Source organism: Canis aureus, chromosome 18, assembly GCF_053574225.1.
Source record: "Canis aureus isolate CA01 chromosome 18, VMU_Caureus_v.1.0, whole genome shotgun sequence".
Taxonomy (NCBI): domain Eukaryota; kingdom Metazoa; phylum Chordata; class Mammalia; order Carnivora; family Canidae; genus Canis; species Canis aureus.
In genome coordinates this window covers 46,759,247-46,773,686 of record NC_135628.1, presented here as the reverse complement: position 1 = coordinate 46,773,686, position 14,440 = coordinate 46,759,247, and the positions used below count along the sequence as shown (strand labels likewise).

General features: G+C 39.6%; 1 pseudogene across 1 annotated transcript; it reads right to left on the bottom strand.

Moving 5' to 3' along the window:
* Positions 1–6,830: 6,830 nt before the first annotated feature.
* Positions 6,831–8,486, bottom strand: LOC144289173 (dnaJ homolog subfamily B member 6-like; annotated as a pseudogene). The gene is made up of 2 exons (XR_013357185.1): positions 8,242–8,486; positions 6,831–7,970 (listed from the first exon to the last, which is right to left on the bottom strand). The product of XR_013357185.1 is annotated as a dnaJ homolog subfamily B member 6-like (transcript).
* Positions 8,487–14,440: the final 5,954 nt, after the last annotated feature.

Sequence of the window (14,440 nt, the reverse complement as noted above, 5' to 3'; positions counted from 1 at the left end):
ACACAAGGTACCATACTCTGCATTTGGTTAAATTTCTAGATCCGGTTTCACATCATCCTTGTTGATTTATTGAAAAGTTTGGGTTATTTGTCCTGTAGTATGTTCCATATTCTGGATTTGTCTCTGTGCTTTCTGTTGGTGACATTTAACTTGTTGCTCTATCTCTTATATTTCTTGTTAACTGAAGTTGGCACTGCTTGATGAGATTCAGGTTCAACTCTACTGGCAAACGTTTGTGGTGCTGGTGCTTGATAGAAAGCACATGATATTAGTGTCTAGTTGTCACACTTTTGTGATAATAACAAGCTACAATTACCCATCAGCTTTAGTATAGAAATTTCATCTAATGATGAAAGCCACTTGAATTATTTCATTAGGCAAAATGGCACTTTTCTAATTTTCTTTCTTTCTTTCTTCCTTCCTTTCTTTCTTTCTTTCTTTCTTTCTTTCTTTCTTTCTTTCTTTCTTTCTTTCTTTTTTTTTCACTTTCATTAACTGGATATTTTTCTGTGGAGAACTTCGTATCACTCAACTACCACTCTTTGGTTACTGGGTAGAACAGAGAAGGCAGGATAAATGCCTAATTCTTTTCTTTTTACTGCCAATTTTCAAAGTAAGGAAATATTCTAAACACAATGGTAACCAAGTAAATGTGTGTGCATTGGGTTTTTTTAATTTTTAAGTGATGGAATGAAATAACAAATGCTAATTAATTAGTTTCAGTTACTATTTTTCATTGTTAGTATATTTTGCCACGGCATTCTTCCCTTATATTTGCTCCTACATGTTTATATTGCTTCTGATATGTCTCATTACTCTGATTGTCTCTTTCTTTCCTAGCATAACTTTTTTTTAAAATTTTTTAAAAATTTTTATTTATTTATGATAGTCACAGAGAGAGAGAGAGAGAGAGAGGCAGAGACACAGGCAGAGGGAGAAGCAGGCTCCATGCACCGGGAGCCCGACGTGGGACTCGATTCCGGGTCTCCAGGATCGCGCCCTGGGCCAAAGGCAGGTGCCAAACCACTGCGCCACCCAGGGATCCCTTTTCTAGCATAACTTGACACAAACTCATTTAATGCATTTTCTTCCCCAAACCTAGAGTCAGAATTCTGCAACAGGTCTGTGGTTCCTGTTAGTAGGAAATGGCACTTAGAGACCAGAATGTGGACATTGAGAGCTCTCTTGTTTTTGGGTGGTCGCTGTCCTCAAGATCTTTGCAGTTGTAAAGCTAAGGAATACATATTTTGAAAAGAAAAATAATGAAATAATACTGAAATTTCATATCAATATTCAATTCAAAGTTAACATCATAGAATTTTCATGTAATTTCTTTAAACTCTTTTACACTAATAATTTTGGCTCTTAGCAAAATTGAACTTTTAAAAATTTATCTTCATGCACAAATGTATATGCATATTTGTGTATATACTAGTTCCAAATTAATAATACTGATACCAATAGATACTGAATTGAGTTTAAGATTAATTAAAGCTCTGTTTTTAATTAGAACACATTCCACTTAATATGAGAAGTCCTCAAAAGCCACTTGAGATAAATCTATCATTTGTGTTATAATGTCATTATTTTGATACATTGATATATTTGATTGTTTTCATTTGTTTTAAGTTTGGAGGCAAAGTGTGGTGTCCAGAATAGCTACTTCAGCATCACTTGACAACCTGTTAGAAATACAAATTTGTGGGCCTCGTATCAGAACTTCTAAATCAGGAACTTTGGGAGTCAAGCTCTGAAGGAGAATTTTATGTAATATTTGAGGATGACTGATCTAATGATAACTATTTTTATTAGTTTCTCTTTTTGCAAATATAAAAGAATTATGTATATATTAATTATCTCCTTTTTTGCTTATCCAAATATTATCATACTATGTATGTTGTTCTGTATCTTGCCATTGAAAAAATATACTTTTCATATAAGTCATTTTTTAAGTTTTTATTTTAATTCTAATTAATTAACATGGTATTATATTAGTTTCTTCATAGAAATCATTTTTTATTTTTGCGAGAATATTTTGGAGGTAGATTCCTAGAACTGACACTGCTAGATAGATTGCTAGTTTTTTTGCTTTTTTAAAGATCCTATCAAACTCCTTTGCCTGGACGTACAGTTGTTCTCTAGAACTTTGCCGATAGAGACTTTGGCAGACTTTGGGATGTTTGCCAATCTGATATATGAGAAATCGTAGCTTGTAGTTTTCACTTGCATTTCCTGATTAAGAATGAGTTTGGGCATCTTTTCATATGTCTAGGGACCATTTTCGTTTCTTCTTTGGAGAATGGCTGCTGGTATATTTTGCCACTTTTCCATTAGGTCGTTAGCCTGTTTCTTCTCAGTTTGTAAGAACTCTTAATACATTAAGCATATTATCCAGTTAAGTGCAAATATGTTTTCTCAGTTTTTCATTTGTCTTTTACCTTTAGCTTTTACCTTATGTTATGTCATATCATGCTAACATTTTAAGGAAAAGGAACATGATTAGATTTATTCTTGTTTTCTCTTGTAGCTTCTAGATTTTGATTTTTTTTAAAAAAGATTTTATTTATTTATTCATGAGAGACAGAGAGAGAGGCAGAGACACAGGCAGAGGGAGAAGCAGGCTCCATGCAGGGAGCCCGATGAGGGACTCGATCCCAGGGCTCCAGGATCACATCCTGGGCAGAAGGTAGATGCTCAACCGCTGACCTACCCAGGAGTCCCTAGATTTTGATTTAGTAAGGCTTTCCTCAACTCAGGTAATAAGGCAGTTCTGCTATGTTTTCTTTGAGTATGTTTTTCAGTTTTTAACATTTAAACTTCAATTTGTCTGGAATTTTTCCTGGTGTGAAGTGCTGACCTGATTTTATTCTATTTTCCAAACTTATGTCTGGTTGTCCTCACACAATTTATTAGTACAGTTCATCTCTTTCCTCAGCAATCTGAGATGCTACCTTTATCCAATACTGGGTTTCTATACACCCTGTGTCTATTTATACACTCTCTTTTTTGTTCTATGTGTCTGTCTATATTACACTGTTTTAATTATAGTGGCTGTAAAATATGCCTTAATATCTGGTGATAATTAGAAATACTTTTCATTTTTATTCTAATTATTACTTTTCTGCTAATGTCCTTAGGCTTCTCTGTCTTAGATCCTCTCCCTTGACTTCCTGTGAGATCTGGTACTTAAAATAGCTGATTATTGCTACCTCTCCTCTGCTCTTCCTCTCTCCCACCGTTCAAATTTATTTTTTGTTTTAATTTTCATCTTTAATATTAAAAAGACAAAACATGGTAGTTTTATCTAATTTTAGTCTGTATATTCTTAAGTACAATTAAACAACTATTTTTTGGCTTATCAGCTTCAGGAGATATCCTTAGCTCACATTTTCTTTCACTGGGTATCTTAAAGAGTATAGTTGGGAAGTTCACACCTAATATCTGTTCTACATTCCTTGTATTCTTTTCTTTCCCTTCCCATTTTTGCTATTTGTATAGATTATTCACAGGTTGTCAGAACATCTGGAATTTTTTTTTTAATTTTTTTTTATTTATGATAGTCATACAGAGAGAGAGAGAGAGGCAGAGACATAGGCAGAGGGAGAAGCAGGCTCCATGCACCGGGAGCCCGACGTGGGATTCGATCCCGGGTCTCCAGGATCGCTCCCTGGGCCAAAGGCAGGCGCCAAACCGCTGCACCACCCAGGGATCCCAGAACATCTGGAATTTATATGCTACTTTGTCACCCTTATTCCTATCTTCTAGTCTTTGTTCTATAGTTTGATATATTCAGTGCTTACCTGTCAGCCTTATGCTGAAACTTCTGTAATCCTCTTGTGCTAGATTGTTCTCTACTACCTTCTTCAGGAAGAGCGTTAGTGTGTTAATAGCTTTTTATCTGTGGCCTTCCCCTTTTTTTTGAGAGAGAGAGAGAGAGAGAGAGAGAGAGAATGAGAATGAGAGGAGTGAGGAGGGCCAGAGAGAGAAGGAGAGGGAGAATCCTAAGCAATCTCCACTTCACACTCAGGTGGAGCCTAATGAGGGGGGTGGGGTGGGGGAAGAGCAATGGATCATGACCCTGAGATCATGATCATGACCTCAGCTGAAGTCAAGAGTCCCACGCCTAGGGGATCCCTGGGTGGCGCAGCGGTTTGGCGCGTGCCTTTGGCCCAGGGCGCGATCCTGGAGACCCGGAATCGAGTCCCACGTCGGGCTCCCGGTGCATGAAGCCTGCTTCTCCCTCTGCCTGTGTCTCTGCCTCTCTCTCTCTCTCTGTGACTATCATAAATAAATAAAAATTTAAAACAATATATTAAAAAAAGAGTCCCACACCTAACCGCCTAACCGACTGAGCCACTCAGGCACCCCTGTGGTCTTTACATTTGAAGAGTAATTTGATTAGATGTAAATCTTTAGTTTATGTTTTCTTTCATTGAGTAGCTTAATTATATTGCTCCAGTGTTTTCTACCTTAAAATGTTGCTGCTTAGAAAATGGAAGACAATCTGATTTTCATTATTCCTGACAAACTAAAGAATTTTTTCCTTATCTTTGAAGTTTAATAACTTTACTAAGATATGTCCAATAAAATATATCATTTATAGATTAATATACATTTCTCTTTGATACGTAGATCTAAGACTTTTTAAATTTAGGAAAACTTTTTCTTTTTTTTTTCCAGGAAACTTTTCTTGAATTACAGTCATAAGTATTTTATTTGTTCCATTTCCTAGGTTATCTTACAGTTCTCCAATTGCATCCTCCTTTGTTGCAATTGCAGGTCTCCTTTGTTTGCTGGCTATTTCTAGTACTTTCTCCTTAGTCTTCACAACAACAACAACAACAACAAAAACATCTTTGAGTTCCTTCACTTTCTTTTTTATGCACTTATGGCATCTATTTGTGTGTTCAATTTAGTTTTTCTCTTTTTTTGCTCTCTTTTCCCAATTCTTTTTCGACATCAGTCAATTCTCATTTTCTGTCTTTCCATAACTTTTGGTACACAACTCCTGGGTATAAGAAACGCTACAATTCTTTAGTTCTTTAAATCTGAGTAACTGTTCATGGAGCTACCACTCCACTAGCCAATAGAAGATTCAACTTAAGTAACTCTTTGTGGCTTATGCTCCTTCACTTTTTAAATCAAAACAGAAACTGTTCATTGCTTGTGGCTAGAGGATGGTGGGGAGTGGTCTGGTCCTGTGTCCATGGTGGTTGGCATCTTTATTCTGGCTCCTCTGGCTCCATGACAGTGCTATTAAGACTTGGCCTGATTTAGGCTCCTTGCTTTGAGTGTCCTTAGAGCTGTTTCTGAGAGTACTTCACTACGTTCTCAGATTCTTACCAAAACGTTCGTGTCTTACTAAGACTCAGTAAGGCATGTCTTATCACTTGGGTTGCTTTATTCCATATGCCTCATTCTTCTGGCCACCCCAGTCTCTGGGCAGAGGAGGGGCTAAACTCATACGTTTCACTCAAATTTGGCCATTTCCAACTTCCGTTGCCCAAGCTTCTTCCCTTCGTGACCCCCTCAACACATTTAGCCTCTCTCAGAGACCATCAGTTTAATAATTTTTGGTGAAATAGAAATACTTATTTTTCCTCTGTGTGTCTTGAAAGATATTTTATATCTTTATAAAGGATATATATACTGTGTGTTTTGAAGGGTATTTTATATCTTTAAGGATATAAAGATATATCCTTTTTAGGAACATATGTTATCTTCTGTTTTATGGGTAAGGATTGGATCCTGGAAAAGTCAATGCCACCTCTAGTGGCACGTTCCTAACACATTCTGTTACACGCATCTTGGCTTATTTATGCCTGTCTTACCTTAATATATGAGTTAGTGAAACTCATTGTTGAAGGGTTTATTTTAATGAAAGACATAATTAATGTTATGATATTGAAGATACATCATAATAAAAAATAATTAACTTTGTGACTTTTCAGCCACTGATGCTTTGTCAGTTAGATCCTCCAAGAAGGAAATAGCAAGTAGAAAGAGAGATACATGGGAGGAAACTCCCTGAAGGATAACGCAGGGGGGAGCCTTCCTATGGGAATACAGGTCTTACACCTTTAAAGGTGAAAGTGAGGGAAAGGTCAGATAGGAAAAAATGCAAGCATAAGTCTCTTCACTGCGATACTTCCAAGGACAAAAATTCAACCACAAAGCAGCCTAGCTGGCCATCTTATGGGAACGAAAATACACATGGCACAGTAGAATTCTAGGCAGCTCTTAACATGGTGGCTACAAAAATTTATCTTAACATAAGCTGCTTCCTAAATATTGACTGGAAACCTTGTGGATAATCTTATTAAGAAAAATGTATTTGTGGACAGCCCCGGTGGCTTAGCTGTTTAGTGCCATCTTCAGGGCCTGATCCTGGAGACCTGGGATCGAGTCCCACGTCAGGCTCCCTGCATGGAGCCTGCTTCTCCCTCTGCCTGTGTCTCTGCCTCTCTCTCTCTCTCTCTCTCTCTCTCTCTGTCTCTCATGAATAAATAAATAAAATCTTTAAAACAATGTATTTGTGTATCCATGAGCATGTGTGTTTGTGCTTGGAAGAACATGCAGGAGAAAGAATAGTGCTAATATTCTAGACAGGTAAGATTGTAAGAGATATTTCTATTTTGGTTTTTGGCATTTTCTCAAAACATTGTACAAATTTATTAACTTGAAAAAGCAGGAAAGCTCTTCCCATATAACACACACCTGTGTGTATATGAATGCGCTTTCCAATGTGACTTGGAACACGTTCCATTCTGCATTCTTCCCCATGTATAACCTTGTTTTCTTGTTTGTTTGTTTTTTTTGAATGCACCACATTCGCATTTTTTTAAGCAAATGACAAAGACCCAGTTTACCAGCTTTACTTTTTTTTAAACCTAAGCTTAACATTACATATTTAAACAATTGTCAAATCTTACTAAGTTGCCAGCATTCATGCACAACTAGAAAAACATCCTCAATTTATATTAAACAAGAAATGTATTACCATTAATGCATTAATATCTCTCACTACTAAATACTGAAAAAATTTGAAATTATTTTTGTGGAAGATTCATCCTGGCAATGTTAACTTCACAGCAGGCTGACTCTACTTGGCTCACGTTTCAAACACAATGGAAAAGCAGGTCCGTGCTGGTGTCAGTGTACGAAAGAGTCACGGCCACCTTGGATTATGTTGAATAAAAAAGCAAAGTGCATACAGAGATTTACAACAATTTTAAAGACAAAAACAAAACAAAACAAAACAAAACAAAGAAACCCCAAAACAATGGTCCTATTATGTGGTCCCAACAATAAACTCAAAAGTCTATGACAAATAGGGCTCCGATGAGCTGTGTATAAATACTTTAGGTACAGTTATACTGAAAGTTGAGTTCGTTTGAAATCTTCAAAAAAAAAAAAAAAAGAAAAAAAAGCGTTCCTGTCCGTCCTCAGTGGTGCCCGTTACAGCTAACATTTCTGCTACACGCGTGCGTTGTTACTTGTTATCCAAGCGCAGCAGCTGCTCCTTTTACCATATTAAGGACTTTAATTGGCCGTTCTCTTCAACTTCTACTCTTTCTTCACCATTCTCCACAATTCTCTTTGTAGTGATTTTTCTGCCATTAACCACTTTAGTAGAAGTGGATATAGATTTGAAGTTGCCCATCCCACCACCACCAAACGTCGTGGAAGAGAATGAAGCGAGGCCCCCGCGACCTGGCGATGCGAAGGCAGTAAACCCTCTAGCAAAAGAAGAAAAGCCTCGCAGAAGACGCAAATCCACTGGAGACGGAGGACCACGACCCGTGCCTCGGATCCTGCTCCCCCGGAGCCTCTTCGGCTCCCAAAGAAGTCCTCAAATGGGTCTTCTAGGAAGTCCAAGGAAAACGGGTCCCTTCCACCAAAACATTCCCTGAAGACATCATCTGGGTTACGGAATGTGAAGCCAAAGTCAAACGGAGTGTCAAAAGGAACTCCACCCCCACCCCCACCCCACCCCACCCCCACCCCCACCTCCACCTCCACCCCCACCCTCACCCCCACCCCTACCCCCACCTCCACCCCCACCCTCACCCCCACCCCTACCTCACCCCCACCCCCACCCCCACCCCCACCCCACCCCCACCCCCACCTCCACCCCCACCTCCACCCCCACCCCCACCCCCACCCTCACCCCCACCCCCACCCCCACCTCCACCCCCACCCCCACCCCCACCCCTACCTCACCCCCACCCCCACCTCCACCCCCACCTCCACCTCCAGCGTTTAGTCCTTCTTTGCCGTATCTGTCCTGGATGTCCCGTTTTTTTGCATCTGATAACACCTCATACGCCTCAGCTACTTGCTTGAATTCCCTCTCTTGCTTCTTCTTTATTTTCAGGGTTTTTATCTGGATGCCACTTTAGGGCCAGTTTCCGGTTCGCCTTTTTAATGTCCGCAGCTGAGGCATGTCCCTGCACGCCCAGAACTTCGTAGTCCTCCACCAGGAGTCAACAGGCTGCTGCGGTGAGCCCCGGGCGGGAGCGGGGCGGGGGCGGGGCGGGGGCGGGGCGGGGGCGGCGGCCCGGGTCCCCTGGGCTCCCGCAGGGCGGCGCTGGCAGCCGCGGCCTGTTTTCTTGTTTTAAAGAAGGGAAGGGATTGGGATCCCGGGGCAGTTGTGGAAAACTCACTCATGGCGAGGCAGGGCAAAGGGAAATCCTCAAACAAAACTTGACCATTAAAAAAATCTTGCCTGAGGCAGTAGTCGCTTGGTTCCAGTCCCCAGGTCATGCACAGGCGCGACCGGGAGCAGCCCCGGCTCAGCGTGCATCATGGATTGAGCGCATGGGGCGGTGCACTCCAAGATACGGCAGTGGAAGGCTGTCAGCAGGTTCTCCTGAAGGGCCGTGGGAGTGGGTCATCTCTATGGCTGCCCGTGATGTCTGCTTGATACGTTAGCCGGTTAAAAAAAAAAAAAAAACACTTTTACCATAAATTTCTTTTATATTAAAGCAATTTGACAAAGTCATCTTCTTATGGGGAAAAGATTGCAACAGAGATTAATAATGTATAACTTCTATCGCTGGGTATCTCTCAAATGTTTACTAAGACTCTGATATCTTAATTAGAGAATGTGAAAGGAGTTAAAATATCATTTAGCATTATTTAACATTCTAATAATCATAGGCAATATAAATAAACCACTAGATTGTATAATGGTGTTCTTTTAGTCTTATTTGTCACTTTTCTAAAGGTAAAGCTGCTCATCACTGCCTGAAAAGTCCGAAATTGGTAGCTGGATATACCTGCTTCTGATCAATCTGTCCTTTTGACCGTTTTGATTTTGATCTCCAGCCAATTTGTTTTCAATGGAGTCATCTGCTTCCAAAAGGACCAGAAAAACTCTGAGCCTGGGAATCAGGTCATCTGGGGTCTAATTTTACTTTGTTACAATGTAGCAGTGTGACCTTGCAGAAATGACTTCACCCCCTTGGGCTTCAGTTTCCACATCTGTGAAATGAGTTTATTAGATTAGATAATCTCTAGGCTTCATCTAGCCTATGAAATATCACAGTTGAAGTTGGAAGTTATGGATAAAATGTTTCTATATTTGTTATCAAAAACTAAAATAAGGACATGGAAGCTATATTTAGGAAATGTGTAGACCGCACACATGTTGGAAAATTCAATTAATATTTAAAACAATCTTCCAGGCCAGAAGAATAGGTTATTTTCTACAAAATACACTTTAATAAGAATAGGATAGATTGTTTGTCAATTATTTTATTAAAGATTTATTTATTTATTCATTCAGAGAGAGCGAGAGAGAGGCAGAGACATAGGCAGAGGGAGAAGCAGGCTCCATGCAGGAAGCCCGATATGGGACTCGATCCCGGGTCTCCAGGATCACCCCCAGGCTGCAGGCAGCACTAAACAGCTGCGCCACCAGGGCTGCCCCTGTTTGTCAATTTTTAAAAATAAACCTTTTATTTTAGGACAGTTTTAGATTTACAGAATTATGGCAAAGATAATAAAGAGTATTTATTTGTTTTTGCTTTACACTTAAGTTTAAAAATATTTGTGGCAATCAGTGTTCGGTGTGTGTGGTTTTGGTGATGGAAGGGGCTGAGATGAGGCCAGTAGGGCAGATTGTGGAGAGAATGGACTTCATATTTTATGTGAAAAGAATTTAGGCATGTAATGTGATGCAATCCTGGTGTGTGACTATCAAAAAACTTCCCAATGACAACCTAATACAAGCTTACCTACATTAATGATCTGGAATAGGGAAGTAGCAATCATATTGTGCTCCAATGTGACTACACCTCATCTAGATTGTTTTTGGGATCATTGAAATGCTTGTAGGAGGCTCAAAGAAGATGGAATGGTATGACAACAAATTTAAAAATTATTGTATAAGAGGAAAGACTGGATGAGTTGGTGAGGCTTAGCCTGAACAAGAGAAGACTTAGCAGAAACAAGCAACCAATTACTTTTTAAATTAAATTTATTTTAAAAACCTAGGTAAATGACTCATATAATCAAAAAATTAAAGTGATGTAAAAGATATCAGTGCTTCTACGTCTGTTTCTACTCAGTTCCTCTATCCTGTTTAGGTATGATTTTTCATTCCTTTCTTTTGAATCCTTCCACAGTGATTCTTTTTCTTTCTTTCTTTCTTTTTTTTTTTTAGATTTTATTTATTTATTTATTTATTATTTATTTATTTATTTATTTATTTATTTATTCAGGAGAGACACACAGAGAGAGGCAGAGACAAGCAGAGGGAGAAGCAGGCTCCCTGTGGGGGAGCCCAATGTGGGACTCAATCCCAGGACCCTGGGACCACAACCAGAGCCAAAGGCAGACGCTCAACCACTGAGCCACCCAGGTGCCCCCACAGTGTTTCTTTAGGCAAATAAATACACATATACAAAAGGAATCAAGCAATGTATGTTGTTTTGCAACTTATTTTTTTTTTCTTAATATATTTTGGAGATCTTTCCATATATATAAAGAAGGTACCTCATTTGTAGTTTAAATAGTTGTTTACAATCCCATTCTGTGAAAACATCACAGGTAACTTAATCAGTTACAAAAATCAATGTTTGAGTTCTTGCCCATGTTCTGTTGTTACAATGTTGTTATTCACAGGAAAAAAAAAAAAAACAAGAAGAAATGAGCAGCAATGCTGATTTTTCACCTCAAATTAGTGCAGGCATATCCATAGGACAAATTCTCAGAAATGGGGCCCCAGGTCAAAACCTAACTATGAATTTTTAACCTGAAAGATATTGCCTTATTGCTGTCCATAGGGGTGGTCCCAGTTTGCATATTTCAAGAGCAGTAGACCGGAATGCATGTCTTCACAGCCTCACCCACACAGAGTGTGCTCAAACTCTTGGAGTTTTGCCCACCCGCTAGGTGAGAAATGGCATCTCAATGCAGTTTCAGTTTCTATATGCCTCTGCTTATAATTGTAGGAGAATATCTTTTCACATTTTGGGGAGCCATTTTTTCCCTCTTAGAACTCTATGCTCAAGCCCCCTGCACAATTTTGCACTGTATTGTGTAGCGGCCGTTAGTGTCACACTCTTGCTCTGCTGGCACTCACCTCTGCAGACTGGAAGCTACTTGTGTCAACACCTGTGATGCTTGGCCTGCAGGCATTGTTTTCTGGCCACAGTGGCATATGGGGCAAGAGTACTGCAAAAGTCAGAAGAGCCAGAGGTTAATGCCCTAGAAGCTTTTTTGATCCAATAACAAACAGGGATTTGGTGCATAAAACTCCCATCTTCCTTTCCTCTTGATAGGGAGAAATCTGAGATCTATTTAACACTGTCTTCCAGAGTTTCCCTGTAGAGTTGAGCCCACAGTGGAAAATGGCTTGAAAACCCACCCTTTATTCCTTTTCTACTTTCCTACTCCATTCCAAGTACTTAATGATTTCATTTCCAAAGTAACCTAGTTGTATTAGAATTCTTGCCTCAGCCTTGGCTTCTGGAGGAACCCAAGCCAAACCATGTAGTCCTGTCCTTGAGTGCTATTCCAAGGGTAGTCTGCAGATGATGCTGGTTTGTGACCTGCTTGTTACCCATCTGATAAATTCAGAAATTGAGCATAAAACCTTAGAAACTTTCAGGTTGTCTGGGTTGTGCAGTAGATTAAGCGTCCGGAGCTTTTGGTTTCAGCTCAGGTCCTGATCCCAGAGTCTCTAGATGGAGCCCTGACTTGGGCTCCACCCTTAGCACTGAGTCTACTTGAGATTCTCTTTCCCTCTCCCTCTGCCCCTGCTCCCACACACTATTTCTCTCTGAAAATTAAATAAATCTTTTTTTTTTTTAAAGAAAGTTTTATAGCAATTTGATGTCACCACAGTATTTAAGCATGTGATTTTGTGTTTTACACTCTGGTGCATGCAGGCACACAAACACAGAATCTTTGGTGAATTGGCAAAAACAAAAACAAAAGATCTGGCTTTTACCTCAGATAGCTGGAATGGCACTACTTTATATGATGGTACTAAGAACAATGGGTGGAAGTACAACTGGAAAAATTTTGTTTAGATATAAGAGAATTTTCTAATTGCCTAGGGTGCCTAGAACAGGAAGAGATGGCAGTCAACACTTACGAGAAGAGTGAGCCTGTTTAGCTGGTTGGCTGTAGAGACTGAAGAATCCTGTACTCACTGGCAGAGCTCTTTCATTTCAATAGATTCTACTACTCTGTCTTAATGAAATTTGAGCAGTAACTCATTCCTTTTCTTCTCTCTCATTTTCATCTATGTTCATTTTAAGTAGTCTTTCCTCTTAGGTTTTGTATTTTATTTGCTTGCTCTAGTGTTGTGTTTTTTTTTTTTCCTTCTCTTTCTTTACGAGAAAGGATTAGAAGAAAATGGAATCAATATGCTGGTTGTGTTCTTTAAAAACCTGTTGACTGTCTTAAAATGATCAGGGAAAGTTTAATTCTAGTTGGTCCTGTTTTGATAGCTTTTGGTGTACTGTGAGTTCTATTTCAGCAGCTGAGAAACTGTCAACTAGGTCATGTACTGAATCTTTTTTTTTTTTTTTAAACACTAAAATTTCTCAACTGGTATTGAAATACTAAGTGAAAAGTATTATGAGATTTCCAAGGTGAGTCACTAGATCTCAAGAACAAATATGTTCACTCAGTGCATAAAGCCCTAGAGTGAAACCAGAGAGAAAGAAAACATTTGTCTTTGATCTCCTGGAAAAGAATTCTACTGTCCTCGGCTACTCCTCAGGTTAGGGGTTTAGTCGGCCTCCAGCTGAACCAAGCTCTCCCTGATGCATAGGACAGCTTGTCAGACTGGAATGGAAAGATTAACATGGCAGTTACAGCAGAGTTGAACTCAATGCTGAAACTGCAAATTTCAGGTCACTACAATATTACAGGATGTACTAAAATCAATACTAGGCAAATGTAAAGTGTTAAGGACGGGCAGTCAGGAATATTGAAAGTGCTAATGAACTTCCTTTTTAAGCAATCTTTCAAAAACCATGCTTTAGTCCATCCAGCCTAATATACGGATTTGAAGGAACATTTTGGAAGCCAGCGTGAGTGTCCTCCAATTTCTGGTAATGTTGAAAGGGACTGGTTATGGAGGCACACTGTCTCCAGTTCTGATTGCAGCTCTGCCTCTTACCAGGCAAGGCACTCAATGCTTTTAAGGCTCAGTTTTTAATTCTGAGAAATGGGGGTAATTGGTATGATGATTAAGTAAGATTATGTGAAGTTTAGCACAGGCTTTCCTATAGTATTAAACAACGAACATTATTATTAAAAGCCTTGCAGGATCCTCTTGAAGCAGGAAACATGTAGAACTGGATGCTTCTGTCTTTAGGCTAGGGCAGGGGTGCACTGTCCTGATCATCCTTGCTCCCCTTTTCTCTGACATCAATTCCTTTCCCTTTCAACCTTGACTCTGCTCCTCCTCATTGTGGTCTTTTTCTTCCTTCCTCTTAGCTGGGAGTTCAGGGGGTTTCAGAGGGAATTACACTGCGTGCAGCTATAAATTTGGAGTGTGTGGGAGGAGCCTCTTCGGTTGCCATGTTGGCCTGGAACTCTCTGGGCTTTGGCTTGAGCTTGAGGAAAGGCAGTGCAGAGGAGAGTAACTAGAACTCTCTTTTCCTTTATTCTCCTAAACAAATCTTTAGAAGAGTGGAGGGTTTTTCTACATTTTAATTCTAACTCATAATAAAGAATTGGAGCAGGATCATGCAAGGATATGTTTGGTGTGTGAGTGTGTGATGGACAGGTGGTATGGATGCTGTTAGTAGGGGTAGAGACTAAAACCAACACCTGGACTGCCATTTTACCTTGACTTTGGGATGAGGTCCAGAATCTTTTGGGGTTCCTGGAGGTAGAATTCATTATATACTTTCATCATTGTTGTGGCTCTTTTCTGGTCCCTGAACGATTAATGCATGAAGAGCTTTAAGTG